Consider the following 15,713-nt stretch of genomic DNA (forward strand, 5'->3'; position numbering starts at 1 on the left):
ACTTACTTTAAGATGTCCACCATTGTCCGTGTACACAAGACAGCTAAGGTAACTGAACTCAAAATTATCGCCCTGTAGCACTCACTTGTCATTATGAAGTACTTTGAGGCTAGTTAAGGATCATATCACCTCTACCTTACCTGATACACTAGACCCACTTCAATTTGTTTACCACCCCAATAGATCCACAGACAATTTTTATTTTATTTTTTATTTCAATTTTATTTAACCAGGTAGGCAAGTTGAGAACAAGTTCTAATATAATAATAATATAATATATAATATATCCCATTTTTAGCAGACGCTTTTGTCCAAAGCGACTTACAAGTCGGCTGGGGCCACTACTTTTACATATGGGTGGCCCCAGCGGGAATCGAACCCACGACGCTTGGCGTTGCAAGCGACATGCTCTACCGACTGAGCCACACAGGACCAAGTTCTCATTTACAATTGCTACCTGGCCAAGATAAAGCAAAGCAGTTTGACACGTACAACAACACAGAGTTACACATGGAGTAAAACAAACATAGTCAATAACACAGTAGAAAAATAAATATATATACAATGTGAGCAAGTGAGGTGAGATAAGGGAGGTAAAGGCAAAAAAATGTCACGGTGGCGAAGTAAATACAATATAGCAAGTAAAACACTGGAATGGTAGATTTGTAGTGGAAGAATGTGCAAAGTAGAGAGAGAAATAATGGGGTGCAAAGGAGCTAAATAAATAAATACAGTAGGGGAAGAGGAAGTTGTTAGGTCTAAATTATAGATGGGCTATGTACAGGTGCAGTAATCTGTGAGCTGCTCTGACAGCTGGTGCCTAAAGCTAGTGAGGGAGATAAGTGTTTCCAGTTTCAGAGATTTTTGTAGTTCGTTCCAGTCATTGGCAGCAGAGGAAGGAGAGTCGAACAAAGGAAGAATTGGTTTTGGGGGTGACCAGAGAGATATACCTGCTAGCGCACGTGCTACAGGTGGGTGCTGCTATGGTGACCAGCGAGCTGAGATAAGGGGGGACTTTACCTAGCAGGCTCTTGTAGATGACCTGGAGCCAGTGGGTTTGGTAACGAGTATGAAGCGAGGGCCAGCCAACGAGAGTGTACGGGTCGCAATGGTGGGTAGAATATATGGGGCTTTGGTGACAAAACGGATGGCACTGTGATAGACTGCATCCAATTTATTGAGTAGGTTATTGGAGGCTATGTTGTAAATGACATTGTCGAGGATTGGTAGGATGGTCAGTTTTACAAGGGTATGTTTGGCAGCATGAGTGAAGGATGCTTTGTTGCGAAATAGGAAGCCAATTCTAGATTTACAGTGCCTTGCGAAAGTATTCGGCCCCCTTGAACTTTGCGACCTTTTGCCACATTTCAGGCTTCAAACATAAAGATATATAAACTGTATTTTTTTGTGAAGAATCAACAACAAGTGGGACACAATCATGAAGTGGAACGACATTTATTGGATATTTAAAACTTTTTTAACAAATCAAAAACTGATAAATTGGGCGTGCAAATTTATTCAGCCCCTTTACTTTCAGTGCAGCAAACTCTCTCCAGAAGTTCAGTGAGGATCTCTGAATGATCCAATGTTGACCTAAATGACTAATGATGATAAATACACTGTTGATGACTATTCACGCACCTCTTGTTGGTGGAGATAACTTTGCAGGTCTAAAGGTAATTTCCTGTTATTCTACACCTTTTGCCAAGTCTTATGTGTGTTGATGTGATATTTGGTCAGTTTTATATCTTTATGTTTGAAGCCTGAAATGTGGCAAAAGGTCTCAAAGTTCAAGGGGGCCGAATACTTTTGCAAGGCACTGTAACTTTGGATTGGCTATGTTTGATGTGAGTCTGGAAGGTGAGTTTACAGTCTACCCAGACACCTAGATATTTGTAGTTGTCCACATATTCTAAGTCAGAGCCGTCCAGAGTAGTGATGTTGGACAGGCGGGCAGGTGCAGGCAGCGATCGGTTGAAGAGCATGCATTTAGGGCTCCGGGCAGCCGAGCGGAAATGGAGGAAAACTCGCCTCCCTGCGGACCTGGCATCCTTTCACTCCCTCCTCTCTACATTTTCCTCCTCTGTCTCTGCTGCTAAAGCCACTTTCTACCACTCTAAATTCCAAGCATCTGCCTCTAACCCTAGGAAGCTCTTTGCCACCTTCTCCTCCCTCCTGAATCCTCCTCCTCCCCCCCCTCCTCCCTCTCTGCAGATGACTTCGTCAACCATTTTGAAAAGAAGGTCGACGACATCCGATCCTCGTTTGCTAAGTCAAACGACACCGCTGGTTCTGCTCACACTGCCCTACCCTATGCTCTGACCTCTTTCTCCCCTCTCTCTCCAGATGAAATCTCGCGTCTTGTGACGTCCGGCCGCCCAACAACCTGCCCGCTTGACCCTATCCCCTCCTCTCTTCTCCAGACCATTTCCGGAGACCTTCTCCCTTACCTCACCTCGCTCATCAACTCATCCCTGACCGCTGGCTACGTCCCTTCCGTCTTCAAGAGAGCGAGTGTTGCACCCCTTCTGAAAAAACCTACACTCGATCCCTCCGATGTCAACAACTACAGACCAGTATCCCTTCTTTCTTTTCTCTCCAAAACTCTTGAACGTGCCGTCCTTGGCCAGCTCTCCCGCTATCTCTCTCAGAATGACCTTCTTGATCCAAATCAGTCAGGTTTCAAGACTAGTCATTCAACTGAGACTGCTCTTCTCTGTATCACGGAGGCGCTCCGCACTGCTAAAGCTAACTCTCTCTCCTCTGCTCTCATCCTTCTAGACCTATCGGCTGCCTTCGATACTGTGAACCATCAGATCCTCCTCTCCACCCTCTCCGAGTTGGGCATCTCCGGCGCGGCCCACGCTTGGATTGCGTCCTACCTGACAGGTCGCTCCTACCAGGTGGCGTGGCGAGAATCTGTCTCCTCACCACGCGCTCTCACCACTGGTGTCCCCCAGGGCTCTGTTCTAGGCCCTCTCCTATTCTCGCTATACACCAAGTCACTTGGCTCTGTCATAACCTCACATGGTCTCTCCTATCATTGCTATGCAGACGACACACAATTAATCTTCTCCTTTCCCCCTTCTGATGACCAGGTGGCGAATCGCATCTCTGCATGTCTGGCAGACATATCAGTGTGGATGACGGATCACCACCTCAAGCTGAACCTCGGCAAGACGGAGCTGCTCTTCCTCCCGGGAAGGACTGCCCGTTCCATGATCTCGCCATCACGGTTGACAACTCCATTGTGTCCTCCTCCCAGAGCGCTAAGAACCTTGGCGTGATCCTGGACAACACCCTGTCGTTCTCAACTAACATCAAGGCGGTGGCCCGTTCCTGTAGGTTCATGCTCTACAACATCCGCAGAGTACGACCCTGCCTCACACAGGAAGCGGCGCAGGTCCTAATCCAGGCACTTGTCATCTCCCGTCTGGATTACTGCAACTCGCTGTTGGCTGGGCTCCCTGCCTGTGCCATTAAACCCCTACAACTCATCCAGAACGCCGCAGCCCGTCTGGTGTTCAACCTTCCCAAGTTCTCTCACGTCACCCCGCTCCTCCGCTCTCTCCACTGGCTTCCAGTTGAAGCTCGCATCCGCTACAAGACCATGGTGCTTTCCTACGGAGCTGTGAGGGGAACGGCACCTCAGTACCTCCAGGCTCTGATCAGGCCCTACACCCAAACAAGGGCACTGCGTTCATCCACCTCTGGCCTGCTCGCCTCCCTACCACTGAGGAAGTACAGTTCCCGCTCAGCCCAGTCAAAACTGTTCGCTGCTCTGGCCCCCCAATGGTGGAACAAACTCCCTCACGACGCCAGGACAGCGGAGTCAATCACCACCTTCCGGAGTCACCTGAAACCCCACCTCTTTAAGGAATACCTAGGATAGGATAAAGTAATCCTTCTCACCCCCCCACCTTAAAAGATTTAGATGCACTATTGTAAAGTGGCTGTTCCACTGGATGTCATAAGGTGAATGCACCAATTTGTAAGTGCTAAATGACTTAAATGTAAATGTAAATGTAGATTTGCTTGTGTTTAAGAGCAATTGGAGGCCACGGAAGGAGAGTTGTATGGCATTGAAGCTCGTCTGGAGGGTTGTTAACACAGTGTCCAAAGGGCCAGAAGTATACAGAATGGTGTCCTCTACATAGAGGTGGATCAGAGACTCACGATGCAATCGCCATTGCACTGCACACTGCCCTATACAATCTGGACAAGTGGAATACCTATGTTAGAATGCTGTTCATTGACTATAGCTCAGCCTTCAACACTATAGTACCCTCCAAGTTCAAATCAAATCAAATGTTTTATTGGTCACAACTGGGTCCTGGACTTCCTGACGGGCCGCCCTCAGGTGGTGAAGGTGGGCAACAAAACATCCACTTCGCTGATCCTCAACACAGGGGCCCCACAAGGGTGCGTTCTCAGCCCCCTCCTGTACTCCCTGTTCACCCACGACTGCATGACCACGCACACCTCCAACTCAATCATCAAGTTTGCAGATGACACAAAAGTAGTAGGTCTGATTACCAACAATGATGAGACAGCATACAGGGAAGAGATGAGGGCCCTCAGAGTGTGGTGTCATGAAAACAACCTCTCAATCAACGTCAACAAAACAAAGGAGCTGATCGTGGGCTGCAGGAAACAGCAGAGGGAGCATGTCCCTATCCACATCGACGGGACCACAGTGGAGAAGGTGGAAAGATTTCAAGTACCTCGGCATACACATCACTGACAATCTGAAATGGTCCACCCACACAGACAGTGTGGTGAAGAAGGTGCAACAGCCCCTTTTCAACCTCAGGTGCCTGAAGAAATTTGTCTTGGCCCCTAAAACCCTAAAACTTTTACAGATGCACAATTGAGAGCATCCTGTCAGGCTGTATCGCCGTCCTGGTACGGCAACTGCACCACCCGCAACCACAGGGCTCTCCAGAGGGTGGTACGGTCAGTCCAATACATCACCGGGGGCAAACTACCTGCCCTCCAGGACACCTACAGCACCCGATGTCACAGGAAGGCCAGAACGATCAATAAGGACATCAGCCACCCAAGCCACGGCCTGTTCACCCCGCTATCATCCAGAAGGCAAGGTCAGTACAGGTGCATCAAAGCTGGGACAGAGAGACTGAAAAACAGCTTCTATCTTAAGGCCTTCAGACTGTTACATAGCCATCACTAGCTGGCTTCCACCCGGTTACACAACCCTGCACCTTAGAGGCTGCTACCTTACATACATAGACTTAGAATCACTGGCCACTTTAATAATGGAACACTAGTAACTTTAATAATGTTTACATACTGCTTTACTCATCTCATATGTACATACTGTATTCTATTTTACTGTATTTTAGTCAATGCCACTTCGACATTGCTCAATCTAAAACTATCCATTTCTAAATTCCATTCTTTTACTTTTAGATTTTTGTATATTGTTGTAAATTGTTAGATACTAATGCACTGTTGGAGCCAGGAACATAAGCATTTCGCTACACCCATAATAACATCTACTAAATATGTGTTTGTGACCAATAAAATTGCATTTGTTTGCTATGCGTTTGGACGGTAAGATGGAAAAGACTCAATATCGCCACCTGCCGGCCATTGGCCTAGATAGTTATTGCATATGTACCAATGCTCGTTTCAAAGTAACATCACATTATCAATGACATCAAAAGCAAGATCCTACGTGATCCTGGACAACACCCTGACGTTCTCAACTAACATCAAGGCGGTGTCCCGTTCCTGTAGGTTCATGCTCTACAACATCCGCAGAGTACGACCCTGCCTCACACAGGAAGCGGCGCAGGTCCTAATCCAGGCACTTGTCATCTCCCGTCTTGATTACTGCAACAATTAAACCCCTACAACTCATCCAGAACGCCGCAGCCCGTCTGGTGTTCAACCTTCCCAAGTTCTCTCACGTCACCCCGCTCCTCCGCTCTCTCCACTGGCTTCAGTTGATGTACTCGCATCCGCTACAAGACCATGGTGCTCGCCTAAAGCTGTGAAACGGCACCTCAAACCTCCAGGCTCTGATACACCCAAACAAGGGCACTGCGTTCATCCACCTCTGGCCTGCTCGCCTCCCTACCACTGAGGAAGTATTTTCAGCCCAGTCAAAACTGTTCAATGGTGGAACAAACTCCCTCACGACGCCAGGACAGCGGAGTCAATCACCACCTTCCGGAGACACCTGAAACCCCACCTCTTCAAGGAATACCTAGGATAGGGTAAGTAAGGGTAGGTAATCCTTCTCCCCCCCCCCAACAAGATTTAGATGCAAGTGGCTGTTCCACTGGTTGTCATAAGGTGTATGCACCAATTTGTAAGTCGCTCTGGATAAGAGCGTCTGCTAAATGACTTAAATGTAAATGAAATGTAAATGGATTATGTTGTGGTTCTGGTGCTTTCTTCAATTCCAAGTGGCTTTCAAACAACGAGTACTTACAATGTACTTACAATGTACACTAAACAAAAATAAACTAAACATGCAACCATTTCAAATATTTTCCAGAGTTACAGTTCATTTAAGGAAATCAGTAAATTGAAATAAATTCCTTAGGCTCTAATCTATGGATTTCACATGACTGGGAATACAGATATGCATCTGGTGGCCACAGATTCCTTTTAAAAAAGTACTGGTGTGGATCACAAACCAGTCAGTATTTGGTTAGACAACCATTTGCCTCAGGCAGCAGGGCACATCTCCTTCGCATAGAGTGGATCAGGCTGTTGATTGTGGCCTGTGTAATGTTGTCCCACTCCTCTTCAACGGCTGTGCGAAGTGGCTGGATATCGTCTGGAATTGGAACACCCTGCCATACACCTAGATCCAGAGCATCCCAAACATGCTCAATGGGTATCATGTCTGGTGAGTATGCAGGCCATAGAAGAACTGGGACATTTTCAGCTTCCAGGAATTGTGTACAGATCCTTGTGACATGGGGCCTTGCATTATTTTATTTGTAAAAATGTTTAGTCATTTGGAGATGCTCTGATCCAGAGCGACTTACCGTAGCGAGTTCACACATTTTTATTGGTACTGGTCCCCTGCGGGAATCACACCCACAACCCGGGCATTGAAAGTGCCATGCTCTACCAACTGAGCCACACGGTACCACACTGAAACATGAGGTGGTGGCGGCAGATGACACGATAATGGTCCTCAGGATCTCCTCACGGTATCCCTGTGCTTTCAAATTGCCATTGATAAAGTGTATGGCGTTGTGTGGGTGAGCGGTTTGTTGATGTCAACGTTGTGAACAGAGGGGTTATGGTGGGGTTATGGTATAGGCAGGCATAAGCTAAAGACAATGAACACAATTGCATTTGTCTGCAATCTGGCCGTTACAGTTGAAACAACTATTCAGACGTAAAGAGCATATTCTCCAGCGTGCCAGTGGCCATCGAAGGTCAGCATTTGCCCACTGAAGCCAAACTGTTGTCAGGTCAAGATCCAGTTTGACGCACTGTCAAATTCTCTAACAAGGCGTTGGAGAGGGGTTTGGTAGATAAATTAACATGACATTATCTGGCAACAATTCTGGTGGACATTCCTGCAGTCAGCATGCCAATTGCACTTCCCTCAAAGCTTGATACATTTGTGGCATTGTTGTGAGACAAAACCGCACATTTTAGAATGGCCTTTTAATGTCCCCAGCACAAGGTGCACCTGTGTAATGACCATGCAGGTGTGGCATATCAGCTTCTTGATATGCCACACCTGTCAGGTGGATGGATTATTTTGGCAAACGAGAAATGTTCACTAACAGGGGTGTAAACAAATTTTGGCACAACATTTGAGTGGAATACGCTTGTTGTGCATTTGGAACATTTCTGGGATCTTTTATTTCAGTTCATGTAAAATGACACTAACACTTTCCATGTTGTGTTCATATTTTTGTTCAGATTTGATTTTTTTAAAGAGTTTGTCCTGCATGGTAGCTCAGCAGGTAGATTCGGGTTTCAAAGATCATAACGCTGTTGAATGCAAATAAATATTACATTTGTTTTGACATCACACTTTCTGCACATGTGTTTTATTTAGTATAAGCTTCTAGACTGAATAATGAAATAGATTCACAGTGACAGCAAAAAAAGAAGCACGATAGAAGGCGCGAATCTGTAACAGTAACTGACAATAGGCTACTAAAACCCGAGACTGACCACTGCGACACGGAGATTTGATCAACTTCAAGGAAAATACGTTTATATGAACAAACGCTGCTTTTCATTGCTGGCCAGCATATATCACTAATCTGCATTGTATTTAAAAAAAAGCTCCATGTAGCCTAATGAATAGCTTTATCGGCAAAATTTGGTGAAAATCCCAAACGCTTCTGAAACCTCGGTTCCCATCACTACCCACTAACACACGAACGCAGGGGTTGCAGCGATGTGTGAGGCACGATCGCAACTGGATATCATGTAATTGGGGAGAAAAAAAAGGGGGTAAAATGATCAAGTACTAAAATACTAAATACTGATTTGTTCAAAAATGTAAACAAAACAAAAAACTTCCTGTTTGGCATAAAGACGCTAGTGGTGCGTGACTATGCTGGTTTGACCCAATAGCTACACTGGGCTGGTACTAACATCTGGAGAGTTTAAAGGACCTGTATTTAGGTCAATTGAATTGCGCTGTAATATCCAGAGATCGATTCAAAAACACTCACCTGTTAAGTTTGATTGTCCACTGTTGATCACCCACACAAAGTAGTTAAACACTTTAAATGGTTTGCAAATCAGTAATATTTATTCACTAAGGTTTGGTTATATTTACTAGTTACTTGCATCTGAGGGAAGGTGTATCAGCGCGTTTATAAAGCATTAGGAGACAGCCCAGCCCCCTTCCCCTTCTCCACTTGCTATTGGGCAATATCACTGCATTTGGTAATACTGCTATACTGTTCCCAGCGGTTGAATGAGAAAAGGGATGACACTGAGGCTGCTGATTGAAGTGTGTCAGTAGTATAGTTGTAGTGAAGCAGCCTACATCCATTGATGCCCACTTCTCACCTCTAACTACATGTATTTATCCGGACATTTTTGCATTTTTTGTGCAATTATTACATTTACTAATTTTGCAACGTGTTTGGCATCCAAGAGGGTTACTGTCGATGTGGGTTTATTTCAGCAATGCTTGTTAGTTAGTCAACAGTCCATGCTTCATGGTTAGGTGGTCATTACTGGGATATTAGTAGGTTACGCTTTCACTAGACAGTGGCTGGGTGTGTACTGGAATCTTGGCAACCCTGTCGTATTTATACAAAGCCATGCCAAAACTAAGTAATCTATGTTGTATCTTAAAGAGAAAGGGAGTCAGGGAGGAATTCTTCACTCCCTCTGACTGCCTGAAAACCTGCCAAAGGAATTTTTTAAGCACACACTTTAAGCAACAGTTAACATCAGGCATGAGAAGAGGAGGAGGAGGAAGAGAAGGAATGCAGGCAAGCAACCTTGGGTTTTAATTTTCCAGAGTAGCTCTGGTCCAGGTTTTTTAGTGCATGTTCCTTCACTAAGGATCACACACTTACGCCCTTGACCAGAGCTACCCAGAGAGAAGTCTGTATAAAGGGAAGCCGTTCCCCTTCCTTCAGTATTTCTGGATATGGTATTAGGGATCCTCTACAAATAGTGCTTTCTGTCTCTGTGTTGCTCAGTCAATACCAACCTATGTCATTGACTTCAGTTTTCTTGTGATCTATTGAATGGCACCCTATATCCTACATACTGCATTACTTTCAGTGTTGAGGAACCTACTCTGAAACAAGAATTTACCAAGCTACCAATTATTTCCCACTGCAAGAAGTTAAGCTACACTAAAACTACGCTTAAGAAAATTGTAATTTACTTAAAGTTACTTTGAAAAAGTAGTTCACTTCATCCAAACTACTTCATGAAAAAGTATCCTATCTAAATCTGAAATGTCATAGAATATAAAAGTGCAAGAACAGATCACTCTTGTTAACAGAATTTGGTCATTTTCTGTTTTAAACACAAAAACAATGTTTTAAGTGAGAATTAGGCATGTCTGATGCCAAAAAAAGGGATATTCTTGCCTACTTCACCCATATATTATTTTAGTTTAAAAAAAGCAGTGTGCAATTCCAGTAGTTATCTACACCGCTACATGGCAAAGTCATTTACTACTATAAACAATACCAAGATTGTAATTTATTTTTAACTACCACCAAGCTACTGCAGAATGTAGTTTATTTTATTCATTGAACAACATGTAGTTCACTTTTCCCCAACACTGATTACTTTTGACCAGGGCCCAAAGGCATCCTATTCCCTACACGGTGCACAACATTTGACCAGGGCCACATGGTACCCTATTCCCTATGTGGTGCACTACTTTTGACCACTACTTTTGACCCTAGGGTCAGGTTTTCTAGACTATATGAACTCTGCTCAAAAATAGTTCACTACGTAGGGAATAGGGTGCTGTTTGGGACACATGCATGATCTAGGGAGAGGTACGCTTCTACAGTTGTACTGTATTGGTTCATAATTGATGTGTCTTTGTTCTGAGAGATACTGTGTAAACGATCATTCACACTTATTAGTACCAATGGTAACACTTTGACAGATAACAGCAATGTTGTGGTTCGTCAATAAACTGTTGCATTGCATGACTGTGTGTCTGTGGGGCAATATAATGCCTTCACTGTGGGTATGTAATGTGATAGGAACACATGGAATACAAGGGAAGCATTAGATAGAAAATATAACCATTGTGCTAATCTCTAACTAACTAAGTACTAGACCAACAAACTGAATAAGAGCACATAACAATAGATCCATTACACAACTGTAGTTTCCCATTCAGGAACATTAAATTCATACTACTACTAGAAAACATTCTTGCAATCTAGCAAATCATGTTTCACAATATTAAACAAAGGTTCCACCATTTTGAATGTTATATTGCTTTTGTGCATCTCTGAGTGATATTCTATCGATTCCCTGGGTCATTTCATGTGATCATGTGTAACTGAGTTATTGGCGTTCAGGCAGGTAGAAATATGACGTAGAACCGTGATAAAGTCGCTCTCACTACACTGGGAGTTATTAGGAATACGACTTTCAGATCACGGAAATCTCTATCATACACGGCAGATTTCAAGAATGGTCGATGTCATAACTCGGGGGGTGTCTTCTCTCGAATGAGCCATTGATCATATTGTATCGATATTCCTACCTCGAAATGTGTAATTTAACTGAATGTCTAGCACATTTTTCCTATTTGTCTGCCTCTTTAGTCCAGGGTGCATTGCATGTTGCCGTTGCCAGAGACATTATAGAAAGGAGATAGGAATCCAATGAATGAAGGAACTTATAACGCCCCACACAGCAGACTGTTGACCAATCGCATATACGTTGTCATGCTACGTCATGCAGTGGCTAAGCTAATCGTCATGCAATCCTTTCTCAAAGTCACTGTATATGTTGAGAAACGTGCCTATTTTCCTCGAAAGTATGTAATGTCACGACTCCACAGCTATACTGTACTACAGATAGCAAGTTATTTATCTCACATCTCTGAAAAGATTTGTAACGTTGTACTTCTTGTTGACAAAATAGACTCCCATTCACTCCTTGAAAGAGAGCGCTCCTTGTCCCAAAATCGCCCAGAATGCACCGCAAGACATAGCATGGGCAAAGTTTCCCATCTCCTCAAAAGTATATCTGCTGTTGCGAATGTTAGACTCTACTCTGTGAGGCACATCGATCTGCAGGTTGAACATGGTGAAATTGTATTCTCCTAAATACTGCAGTTGACTCCAAACTGTTGAACGGTAGTGTACATATGAGATACAGTTGAGGTCGGAAGTTTACATACACTTAGGTTGGAGTCATTAAAACTCATTTTTCAACCACTCCACAAATTTCTTGTTAACAACTATAGTTTTGGCAAGTCGGTTAGGACATCTACTTTGTGCATGACACAAGTCATTTTTCCAACAATTGTATACAGACAAATAATTTTACTCATAATTCACTGTATCACAATTCCAGTGGGTCAGAAGTTTACATACACTAAGTTGACTGTGCCTTTAAACAACCTGGAAAATTCCAGAATATTATGTCATGGTAATGATGCTTCTGTTAGGCTAATTGACATCATTTGAGTCAATTGGAGGTGTACCTGTGGATGTATTTCAAGGCCTACCTTCAAATTCAGCACCTCTTTGCTTGACATCATGGGAAAATCAAAAGAAATCAGCTAAGACCCCAGAAAATAAAAATTGACCTCTACAAGTCAGGTTCATCCTTGGGAGCAATTTCCAAACACCTGCAGGTACCACATTCATCTGTACAAACAATAGTCCGCAAGTATAAACACCATGGGACCAGGCAGCCGTCATAACGCTCAGGAAGGAGACGCATTCTGTCTCCTAGAGATGAACTTACATTGGTGCAAAAATTGCAAATCAATCCCAGAACAACACCAAAGGACTTTGTGAAGATGCTGGAGGAAACAGGTACAAAAGTATCTATATCCACAATAAAACAAGTCCTATATCGACATAACCTGAAAGGAAGAAGCCACTGCTCAAAAAACGGCATAAAAAAGCCAGACTACGGTTTGCAACTGCACATGGGGACAAAGATCGTACTTTTTGGAGAAATATCCTCTGTTCTGATGAAACAAAAATGGAATTGTTTGGCCATAATGACCATTGTTAAGTTTGGAGGAAAAAGGGGGAGGCTTGCAAGCCGTAGCACACCATCCCAACTGTGAAGCACGGGGGTGGCAGCATCATTTAAAAAAATATATATTTCACCTTTATTTAACCAGGTAGGCAAGTTGAGAACAAGTTCTCATTTACAATTGCGACCTGGCCAAGATAAAGCAAAGCAGTCGACAGATACAACGACACAGAGTTACACATGGAGTAAAACAAACATACAGCCAATAATACAGTATAAACAAGTCTATATACAATGTGAGCAAATGAGGTGAGATAAGGGAGGTAAAGGCAAAAAAGGCCATGGTGGCAAAGTAAATACAATATAGCAAGTAAAACACTGGAATGGTAGTTTTGCAATGGAAGAATGTGAAAAGTAGAAATAAAAATAATGGGGTGCAAAGGAGCAAAATAAATTAATTAATTAAATACAGTTGGGAAAGAGGTAGTTGTTTGGGCTAAATTATAGGTGGGCTATGGACAGGTGCAGTAATCTGTGAGCTGCTCTGACAGCTGGTGCTTAAAGCTAGTGAGGGAGATAAGTATTTCCAGTTTCAGAGATTTTTGTAGTTCGTTCCAGTCATTGGCAGCAGAGAACTGGAAGGAGAGGCGGCCAAAGAAAGAATTGGTTTTGGGGGTGACTAGAGAGATATACCTGCTAGAGCGTGTGCTACAGGTGGGAGATGCTATGGTGACCAGCGAGCTGAGATAAGGGGGGACTTTACCTAGCAGGGTCTTGTAGATGATCATGTTGTGGGGGTGCTTTGCTGCAGGAGGGACTGGTGAACTTCACAAAATAGATGGCATTATGAGGCAGGAGAATTATGTGGATATATTGAAGCAACATCTCAAGACATCAGTCAGGAAGTTAAAGCTTGGTCGCAAATGGGTCTTCCAAATGGACAATGACCCCAAGCATATTTCCAAAATTGTGGCAAAATGGCTTAAGGACAACAAAGTCAAGGTATTGGAGTGAGTGAGTGTATGTAAACTTCTGACCCACTGGGAATGTGATGATATAAATAAAAGCTGAAATAAATAATTCTCTATACTATTACTCTGACATTTCACATTCTTAAAATAAAGTGGGGATCCTAACTGACCGAAGACAGGGACTTTTTACTAGGATTAAATGTCAGGAATTGTAAAAAACTGAGTTTAAATAAATTTGTCTAAGGTGTATGTAAACTTCTGACTTCAACTGTAAGTAAAGCAAGATATGTAAACATTATTATAGTGGCATTACTGAAGTGACTAGTGTTCCATTTATTGAAGTGGCCAATGATTTCAAGTCTGTATGTAGGCAGCAGCCTCTCTGTGCTAGTGGTGGCTGTATAACAGTCTGATGGCCTTGAGATAAAAGCTGTTTTTCAGTCTCTCTGTCCCCGCTTTGATCCACCTGTACTGACCTTGTTACTTGTAACTTCAGTCTTGAATGATGATAATTCTCAGTACATTTGATGTTTGATATCGTGCACGACGTGAGTAGTTAATAGGAGTTTTAGGACAGTGTATTTGGGTCAAAGAGTGTCTCAACACTTGATAAGAATAGTGGACGTCTACCTGGCTGATTATGGTGTTTGTGAGAGAAGTCAGAAAGTTCTCTCGCAGCAACCATGTGTGTGTGTTCATGCATATGCAGATGAAAGAAGACCAGGGTTCCTCACACACTATCTGGTGTCTGACATGTAAGTGTGCTATGTATGTGAGCAAGAGTCTGGGGCATTGGGACTCAGGTTATGAGGGGTGTAGGACGTGCTGATTGGAAATGTATTTGTTTCATAATCATCATCAATATTTTTCCACATTCTATTTTCCCCCTTACACACATTTGTCAAGCGTGACTTACAGGAGCAATTAGTGCCTTGCTCAAGGGCACATCAAATTTTTCACGGTCAGCTTTGGGATTCGAATCAGCAGCCTTTCAGTTACTAGTCCAATGCTCTCAACCGCTAGGCTACCTGACGCCCTACCATTTGAGGGTCATAGAGTTTAGGGTCCTGTTTGATTTGTGAGCACGCTGGGTTCATGCATTGCTCTACTGCCCTGATCTTCACTATAAATACAATTCAAGTCCTGTTTGTCCCACCTCATCTGACCTCTCTTTGTGGTGTGATCAAATCTATTGGATATGTAAGAGTGAACCTTTCTCCCCTCACCCCAAGCTCCTGGAAGATAGGGAAACAAGTTAGAGTAGAGAGAACATGGGAAATTAAGCTAGCCCACTAGCTCATGGCTAGTACCTTTCAGACAGGCTAGTAGAAAACATGTCCAACGAGCTACCCAGTTAGTAAAATGTTGTCTTTTCATATATCGACTGGCACAGATTTTGGACACGTGCTAGTAAAAATTGCAGTCTACTAGCCAGTGGCCAAAATCCTTACCTCCCTAGCATGTAAGTCTTTAGTCTGTAGCACTGTTCAGAGGAAGGATGGATATTCAGTAATAATATGCCATTTAGCAGATACTTTTTTTACAATGCCACTTACAGTATAGTGTATGCATCAGTCTGTGGCGTTGTCATGACGATATCCATTTTGACTGGATCGAATCAGCATTCAGAGATAGAATGATGCAGCTTGTGTGTAACAACCAGCTGCATCGGCTTGTGACTCAGATACTTGTCACATGACAGTTAGGCAAGTATGGATTGCATCGTAATTGCTGGCCAGGCCAATGATCTAGTGAGGCTCTTTCCATTGATGGTACTTAGCATACCCACATTAAAAAAATACTCTAGTGTACGACAATAGTATAAATACAGTAGTAAAAAGAGTAGTATATACTATATTAACTACAGTAGTGTTTTGCAGACACTACAGTAATTGCAGTTGAGATTAAAAATTAGATCAAGTATGTTCACGTCCTACTTGGTACCCTATTTAAATCGAATCACATTTTATTGGTGACTTTAACAGTCTGATGTCCTGGAGCTAAAAGCTGTTTTTCAGTCTCTCGGTCCCAGCTATGATGCATCTGTACTGTCTCCGCCTTCTAGATGGT

At 43.3% G+C, this 15,713-nt stretch overlaps 1 protein-coding gene across 1 annotated transcript in view; it reads right to left on the reverse strand.

Moving 5' to 3' along the window:
• LOC118397970 (protein NDRG1-like) overlaps positions 1-8,848 on the reverse strand; it is a 29,765-nt gene extending 20,917 nt beyond the window's left edge. Inside the window, exon 1 of the mRNA XM_035792845.2 lies at positions 8,688-8,848. The gene's annotated coding sequence lies outside the window, so the exon portion shown is untranslated. The remainder of the gene's footprint in view (positions 1-8,687) is intronic.
• Positions 8,849-15,713: the final 6,865 nt, after the last annotated feature.

This window comes from Oncorhynchus keta, chromosome 19 (genome assembly GCF_023373465.1).
Source record: "Oncorhynchus keta strain PuntledgeMale-10-30-2019 chromosome 19, Oket_V2, whole genome shotgun sequence".
Taxonomy (NCBI): domain Eukaryota; kingdom Metazoa; phylum Chordata; class Actinopteri; order Salmoniformes; family Salmonidae; genus Oncorhynchus; species Oncorhynchus keta.